Here is a 9086-nt window from a genome sequence, read left to right as displayed (position 1 = left end):
AAAGAAAGAAAGAAAGAAAGAAAGAAAGAAAGAAAGAAAGAAAGAAAGAAAGACATCAATCTCAAATATAAATATTAGGGTCTATGAGGTAGGTATTTACTGATAATTGATTGAGGATGGTAAAGGAATGAATGTCATAAGGGTCATGTTGAAAGTATCAATTCACAAGTACAAAGCATCTTCCATTCTGTCCTCTTCTTTAGTAATTAATGCATATGAAATGAATTCATCTTTATGTGTTCTGTCTCACATACAAATTATGTCCAATAAAATGCAGGTCATTGGTTGGATGAAACAAGGAGAAGGATAGCATGTAAACAGTGGCTGAGTTAACCATAGAGTCAACATAGCAGATGTCAATCTTCCAGGTAAGATGCTGCAGTTGATCTTAGCCAAAAGGCCGAGAAGCTATGCCAGATAAGATGCTAAGTTGGCTGATACCACTGACAGAGAGAGGTTCGAGAGCAGGTATGTTATGGAGGACAATTGATGATTGTGGGGGAGACAGAAAATGGAAAGTTGGTATGACTTTTTAAGAGAAAGATATGTACTTATGGCTCAAAACACAGTTCTGCACCTCACAATACAAGTAAGGTCACAAAAGGAAATAACAGATTTAAATAACCATTGTGCAGGCTTCCATTAACCCAGTTTTAGTAGAATGGTCTTGAAGTCGTTCAAGCAAATATAGAGTAAGAACTGAATTGCCCAGAAGTTTCAACTTTGCCAGGGATAATCTACTCTCATTTTTCTTATTGTATTTCTCTTCCTTTCCTGAGTCTTAGAGATGACAATAGGGAAGTGATGCTCTGCTTAAATTAGATTATAATTGTAGATTAAAAATGACACATTTCATGGTTCTGTCCTCTACTTACTGGGTCTCACCCTCATCAATTCCTTCTTGTCTTCAACTTCCTGTACCTTGGCCTCCTTCCTGTACTTAGCTCATGGGCTACCTGAGCTTCTTCTGTGTCAGACTCCCCAACTTTACCTCTAAAATCCCTGTTTAGTTATACCCTGTTATGCATTTTATTATCAGTCTGTTTCAATATTGGTTATCTTAGCCAGATTTCCAGAAATTTAATTCTGAGTTCTTTATAAAGTGAAGATAGCTCATATGACTTTAACTCGCAGTTATCATTTTTTTGCAATAAGAGAACATATAAACTTATTGTTTGAGGTGTATTGCCTCACCATAAACTGTTTGTTTTCCATACATACATAACATCTAAATTTCATTAAAAGTTTTGTGACATTTTTGGTGACCTTAATAAAGAAGGCCAGCTCTATAAATATGCATAAACAATGAAATGATAAACATAGACATGTAAATTAGCTCAAAAGTGTGTGAAGCTGTGTAAGAAACCTGATGTAATGAATCAACATGACCTTAGCCATTTTCTATCATTCTCCCTTGTATGTTAGGTTTACATGTAAATGTTAGGTGAGGCCTGCCATTTGGTAGATATTTGCTCTTGGATGACACAAATTTATATTTTCTCTCCTAAATCTGATTTGATTTTACTGCAGCAATGGCCAATGAGGAATAGTTTGTGGAAATAAGTATTGCTAGATATAATGTAGTACCATGTTATCTGGAGAATTTTGTTAGCATTCTTAAAAGATATAGCTTAGAGAGACTAAGCTAAGGCTTATTTCTCAGAGTAGAGTTCTTATCCGTAAGACACAGACCCTTACCACCTACAAAGTAGCATCCTCTCTCTGGTTCTATATAGTGCCTTGCAAGTCTTAGAAATGTTTAGCTGTCACATTCTTATGGTCAAGAGGTGCAGATGTTTGTCATAAGTATTTCTTAATGTGCACTCTAAAATTATCATAAGGAATTGGCCTGCTATTTATCTCAAAGATACTATGGGGCAATGACTCTATATTTATTGATCTATATTGAAAACATATGTTCAACACTAGCTTTTTCTTCATTAGTGTGTTTGGAGTAATTTCAGATGTCTACCTTCATTTGTGTCATTTTCCAGAAGAGCACACAGAAAGCCCTTGTCTCCAGGGTTCCCTAGTACTTAAGGTTTTGTGGCCAAGCTCTTGACATAGGAATACATGCATGAGAGATACATGCCGTTCCTAAGCAAGCACCCATATTTCCCATGGAACTTTCCATTTATTTATTCTCTTCTACAGAACTTTCAACACTGATTACTGAAATCTATTATTTTGTAAAATTAATATACATCTAATAAAAGGGAGGAAAATGGCCTAGATAGATCCTGGATATATGAATTACCATGTAGAATAGAATTCTATTTATTGTGCAGGATGCTGAGGTCTGCCTGTAAAGTAATTATGGGTGGTACAAATCCAATGGGTTGGTTTCTATTTTGGTGCTTAATCAATTATGATATATTTGGTGCTGCTATCTCCTTGTGTTTGTATTATTATGTGCCGCAGACCCTCTGGGCCCCTGTGTCTGCGTGGAACGGGTCTCTAGAGTAGGTGGGCAAAGCGTAGGATTAAATTGACAAACAGACGCACACAAGAGAGGTATTGAATCTGAATGTAATCTCTGGTCGAGCCTTAGACTATTATATAATACAGCGAATTATCAGGAGCTACAAATCACAATAAGACAAGGTACACTGAAATTTACCAGATACAAGAGAATGACTGGGAGCAGAATTTGCAGGAACTAGATAAATGTTTACACTAGAAATTAGCATCCCTGCCTAGGATCAGCCCTGTGCCAGGCAAGAGTTTCACACTTTAGTGTTAATACCACCAGGGGGTTTTAACTCTTGACAGGCCTCAAGAATAATGTGGTGTCACGAAGCTCTAAATTCCTAGGTCTTGTAAAATTTTATCTTGTCTGGAGAATTCCCCATTTATCAGGATAGTATATCAACTTGCCCTTGGCATGGAATGTAGCCTGTAGTAAAAATTTCTATCTCAGTGAGATTCCCAGGCTCTTTCTGCAGACAACTGAGTTAATGACTCTGATTTATTGTAGTGCTTAATTAGTTACTGAATAGGTTAAACTCCTTGCTGTAGTCTGGAATTTTGGAACACTGGGAGAGGCTTTAGCTAATTCAGAATTCAATCTTAAAAGGCACTTATTATAAGGTAATGCTTAATAGAGGGCATATGGATCCATACACTAGACTAACTCGGGAGTGGAAAATTAATTTTATGGGTTAGGGGAAACGCCAAACTCCAGGAGGGAATTTCCGTGAAACTCTTTTCCTCATGGGCAGCTTTCAAGCTTTCGCTTGTCAAACTGACCCAACTGGAGAGCTGGTTTTCGCCAGCCTCCAGGAGGGAGCTTCCGAGAAACTCTTTCCTCATGAGAAAGCCTCCAGACTTTCATCTGTCAAGCTGACTCCACCAGAGCACGTGGCAATTATGGAAATGAATAAAACATGGTGTAATTAATAAATGGCCAGCTGCTGCTCAGAGGGATAGTCTTTAAACTGCAACAGAGGAGGAAGATGACCAAATATGAAAGCCATTGAAGTCACTCTGGATCATAGATGGCATATTGGCATGACCGTCATCACAAAGCCACCAGCACTTGTATTCTTTCCTGGCAGTATTCTGGAGGTGCAAATGTGTACCTACCAATGGCTTAAAACAATGATAAATAAAGGACCTTCGAGGACAGTCACCAAGTGCCAAGGAATCTAACACAGAAGATGTCTCTGTTGAATATCTAGTTTTTCTTGCAAGTGTTTTACTAATTGAAAGGAATCCATTCTCTTTTGTTTATGTGGCAGGTAGTTAGGGTTATAGAGCTTTCTTTTGGAAAGCTCCTTGGAGGCAAATGCATATCTTTATGGTCTGGAGGTGGAAAACAATCTAAATATAAACTGACTTATTAGAACTTGAAGGAAAATGGCAACTATCTCCAGGGTAACTTTTGGCATTTTTTTGTGCGTGAGTTGTATGAGACTCATTTTCCTTCTAAGTGTCTGTCTCATGCTTTTTTATTAGCTCCCCAGCCATTATCAAAGCCTTTCCATATCTGAAGAAACTTCAGAGGATCAGACGCTTTACCAGGGTTTACACTGTTTTGCTCTTAATTGTGTTAAGTGCTCGTATCCCTGATTTTTAGTAATTTGCCCATATGTCTCTTGGTCCCTCCACTAATCTCCTCTCAACAATTGAGGACAGTTATCAGATTACCTGCTAGCATACACACTAAGCATTCAAAACTATCTAGTGAACGATCCTCTTTGTTGAAAAGAAATTCTCATTGAGGAAAATCAAGAGCAAAGTCAAAATACATTGTGTTTCAATTTTCCCATCACTCTGTCACAGAAGGAAAACAGACTAGTTTGATGCTATTGATTTTGCTCAAAGCCCTGCTGTTTTTCACCCAAAACCCTGTGCTCTTATGGCTGCTTAGGAATTGATTTCTGGAGAGGTATTTGGTTTGTTTGTTTGTGTCACAGCATGACATAGTGAGGGATCCATAAATGACATGCTATCATTTCTCTTCTTTGATGGGAATGGATTGTAAATTGCCTCATCATGGATTTTCATCATTTCCTCCAAGTTTCCAAGCAAATCATTTCAAATTATCATGCGTTATTGTAATATTCCAATTTAACCTTCAATAGAGTCAACTTTGCTTATTAAAAATATGTTCCACTTAAAACATAAGCAAGATTTCCCTCGCTACACACATAACATAACAGTTAAAAATAGAGTTTTCTTAACCAATGTAGCTTTTGTTACCTGCATAAAGATAGTGCCCATCAGCATCTTCTTATGCATGCAAAAAGAAGTCATGAGGCCACACCCTTTTTGTGGAACTGTAGGTGGTTAATGGGTGCTGAGGGAGAAGATCATTTCCTTTAACAATGAACTAATAAGTTGCTTGTGTTTCAGTAAATACTCCCCATTCATATTCATGCAAGCAATCACAAATAAACCCAGTAGGATAAAAACTGTATTTTGAAAAATGCTAATAAAAACATTAATAAAATAGTATATATTTTTTTGCTTCTTTCCCTTAAACTATTACAAAACTCCCATGTGATTCATACTTCTCCCTATACAGTATTCTTGGGAGATACTGAGACTGTGTTTGTTCTGTGTGTGTGCAAGAGCAAACCCTCTGTGTTCCACCATACTCCTGCTTCCCTGTTTTGATAGCCTTTTGTTGGTGGTCACAAAACCACCAAAAGCTCACCAAAGATTGGTACCTGCTATGCTTCTTCACTCGAGAGAGAAGCTAGTTCAGATAGCTTCCTAGGTGGCTGATCAGTTCTATGCTTTGGTCTAATTCCAGAAGGGTCATTGCTTTCCCCTCTGCTTCAGGCACTCCATACTCTGCCATGCTCAGGTTCTATCCCAAATCCACTTCTCCAGGCATAGGCCACAGAGTCATTATTAGGCCAGAAACAAGTGGAATAGCAGGTACTGGGCACTTTTCAGAATGATCCAGTACATCTATACAGAATCCCATGTCCAAACTCAGCCTTTGCTCAGAGTGACATTATCCCTAAGCGATTCCCAGTTAACTGCAAGGATAGAACTATTGTGGATGTGTGTAAGAGAAAACTGAGACATATCCATTTCATAAGGTAGGCCCCTCTCTATGTTAAACTGTAGAAAAACATTCTTATGCGGTATCTTCTGACACTCAGTTCTTTGCCCCATTTGTAGATTATAGTTTGCATTCGTTTTTTCCTGCCTGTGGACTTCTGCTATCTAGTCATAAGTCCAGTAAGAACTGATTGAATATTTGAAATGTAAATAAAGAAAACATCCAATAAAAAATAAAGCAATTCCAATGCAGAGCACAGTGGGAAAAAAAAAAGAGCTGATTGAGTGCCTACAATGTGTTAGATACTTGACAATCCTAGGGATGCAGAGATTAAACAAACAAACAAACACCCCAGCAGCCTGTACTCAAGATTTCTAATGCATAAAGGTCTTGCATATATCCCATGTAGACATACAGCTGCTGTAAGAATACCAACTGGGGGATGACCATTATTTTAGGAATCAGAGAAGTCTTTCTGAAAGAAATGATATCCAAGTTCAGGGATGAAGACAAATAGATTCTGTAAGGAGCCGCCTTCACATTTGCCATTACAAGATGGCGCTGATGGCACTGACACCCGTGTTCTAAGTAGTAAACAAGCAAGCTNCGCATGTGCCGGGGTAGCTTTCCACGCCATGTGCTCTGCCTTTCCCGTGACGACAACTCTGGCTGATGGGCTGCAGCCAATCAGGGAGTGACACGTCCGAGGCGGAGGACAGTCCTCCATAAAAAGGGAGGGGGCTCCGCCATATCTCGCTCTCTCTGGCTCCTTTCTCCACTGGCTCCTGATGGGGTAAGCAATAAAGTTTGTGCTGCAGAAGATTCCGGTTGCCCTGAGCGTGTTCTTACCAGGGGGACACACAAAAGCGGCGGGCAATAAGATTCCTTTGCCTTCCCCTGGAAAGTAGATCAGAAGGAGCTGTGGAAAGCAGGGAGTTTTAGACTCTAATGTTAGACTCTAAGATTCTGAAACATGATGAGTATGGTGTCTGTGAGGGACTTCAAGCAGCTTTGATTTCTAGGACTGCAAAATACAGGATTAGGGATGATAACTCTGGAAGATGTTGACTTTTCATCCCACCCATATAGATCTTGTTACTGAGCCTGGGATTTGATGATTGGAAAGAATGGGAAGCTTCTAGTCTAAAGCTGTAGACAACATTATTTTAACTTCACTATGCTTTTATATATGTATGTAACAAAAAACCTCCAATGATCCAAGGAAGGTTGTTTGATTTCAGGAAAACAATGATCAGAAAAAAGCATGTGAATATTAGTAAGCACATACTAAACATTAATAGAGGAGGTGTTTTTAGAACTTTCTCAGCACAGAACAATTTAAACACAATTACCTGACACATACTACAGATTATATTCAGGAAATCATGAAAGCAAAGCAGAAGGCTATAGTTAGATCAGGGTACACTGACCAAATTAGATTGTATAGCGATGATCTGACATCCAACAAGAATAAACATGTCTCATAAATTGAATAAAAATATTTGTCACAGGAGACACAGAATCATATCCAAGAACAATTCAGGGAACAAGATGCTGTCTGCCTTTTTCCCAGGTGCCTCTCTCACATTCCCTAAGGCATCATTCATTTTGGATCTTTCTTTTGATTATGATCTGACAGTTGTGTTCATTTGTGGCTACTCAGGCTTATGACCATATGTTTATATTTACATTATCTTCCACCTCAAGGCCACCTCCAGATCTAGAGACATGGCCATAGTATTCAGTTTGAAAAATTGTGAAGAGAGAGAGAGAGAGAGAGAGAGAGAGAGAGAGAGAGAGAGAGAGAGAAAAGCAAACAACAGCAAAACCTTATACACCAGGAGAGAATATTGTTCCAGATATGGTTAACTGATTGTCATTGTAATCTTACAAATTCCTGAGAAAATCTATTATAAGAAACAATTCCTAGGGCTGGAGATATGGCTCAGCCACTAAGAACATTTGCCACTCCTGAAGAGGACCTGGGTTTGGTTCCCAGGACTCATACTGGGTACTTCACAAGTGAGCCTAATTTTAGTTATGACATATCAAATGCCTTCTTCTGGCTCCCCTGAAACTTTATCTGATGTGGTACCTATAGAGAGGATCATGTGCACACAAAAATACATGAAAGTAAATATGAGTTTTTAAAGAATTAATGATTCTACAGATATAAGTCTTTTCTATTGTCGAATGAGTTTTTCCTTGCTTTATAAAAAATAAAAGAAAATAATATTACATTTTTACATTATTCAAGAAATGTTTGTTCAGGTATTACTTTGTAGTAGAGATATCTAGTTTGCAGAAATTATACAAGAGATGTAGATGAGTATAATAATTAAGGATATTGGTGTGAAGAAACATAAGTGTATATGTTTTGCTATCCATATTGGCCTCTATATCTCCATTTATGCTTCATAATGACTCGGCCTGTAGCTGCTTGAACAGGTTATTATATGCAATACATCAACACTCCATGAGAAATGGAGAGGTATCTTTACTGCATGTTTATTTTTATGTTGTAAGAAGTTTTTGATTACAAACAATGTATCTCTCTTTCCGACATCTTGGTGCCTGTGCAGGCCTGCTGGGAGCAGGACTTCTAAAAAAAGCCAATATGTCTGGAAGGCTGTGGTACAAGGCCATTTTTGATGGCTATAAGCCAGGTCTCCAGAATCAAAGAGGGCACACAGCTCTTCTTAAAATTGAAGGTGTTTATGCCTGAGATAAAACTGAGTTCTACTTCAGCAAGGGATGAGCTTATGTGTACAAAGCAAAAAACAATACAGTGACTCCTGGAGGCAAACCGAACAAAGCCAGAGTGATTTTGAGAAAAGTAAACCTGGCCCATGGAAACAGTGGGATGGTTTGTGTCAAATTCTGAAGCAATCTCCCTGCAAAGGCCACTGGGTGTAGAATCTATGGGATGCCGTACATTTCCTGTTTTAAACTAATGGAAAGTAAATAAATATAAGTGGAAAAAACCCAAACCAACAGAATCAACCAACCAACTAACAAAACAGACAAAAAACAGTATAACTTTTAGGGGTTGAAGTGATGACTCAGTGGATAAAATGCTTGCCACACGAGCACGATAATCTGAGTTTGGATTTCAACACCCACAAAAAAGCTGGATGTAATGACATGTGCTCATAGTGTATGTGATGGGGAGGGCTTTGTGCTCATAGTGTATATGATGGGGAGGGCTTATATAGATAATTGATTACTTCCTGGTTCAGTGAGAAACTCTGTCTCAAAAATAAAGCTGAGAGTGACAGACTTCTGGCTTCTACTTAAACACACACAAACACACACACACACACACACACACACACACACACACACACACACACACCTGCATGAACATGAGCTCTTTACTTTTCTAATTTTTTGCTTGTGAATTTTATATGAGCATATAATGTGTTTTGAACAATCTCTTATTTTCTCACTTCCAGTTTTCCCTGTTTTCTTCATCCACTTTTCTTTGTAATTTAATGTACTCTTTAAAAACCCACAACTCCACATAGCAATGCATACACACACACACACACACACACACACACACACA

The 9086-nt window shown here is 38.3% G+C and overlaps 1 non-coding gene and 1 pseudogene across 1 annotated transcript; one reads left to right on the top strand and one right to left on the bottom strand.

The window, feature by feature from the left end:
• Positions 1–220: 220 nt before the first annotated feature.
• Positions 221–412, bottom strand: LOC115029505. Its single transcript, XR_003835072.1, has one exon. It is a non-coding gene; the product is annotated as a U2 spliceosomal RNA (small nuclear RNA).
• A 7723-nt stretch (positions 413–8135) lies between these two features.
• LOC110310061 lies at positions 8136–8486 on the top strand (annotated as a pseudogene).
• The last annotated feature ends 600 nt before the right edge of the window (positions 8487–9086 follow it).

Source organism: Mus caroli, chromosome 15 (genome assembly GCF_900094665.2).
Source record: "Mus caroli chromosome 15, CAROLI_EIJ_v1.1, whole genome shotgun sequence".
Taxonomy (NCBI): Eukaryota; Metazoa; Chordata; class Mammalia; order Rodentia; family Muridae; genus Mus; species Mus caroli.
The sequence above is the reverse complement of the archived record's forward strand: the minus strand, read 5'-3'. Positions and strand labels throughout refer to the sequence as shown.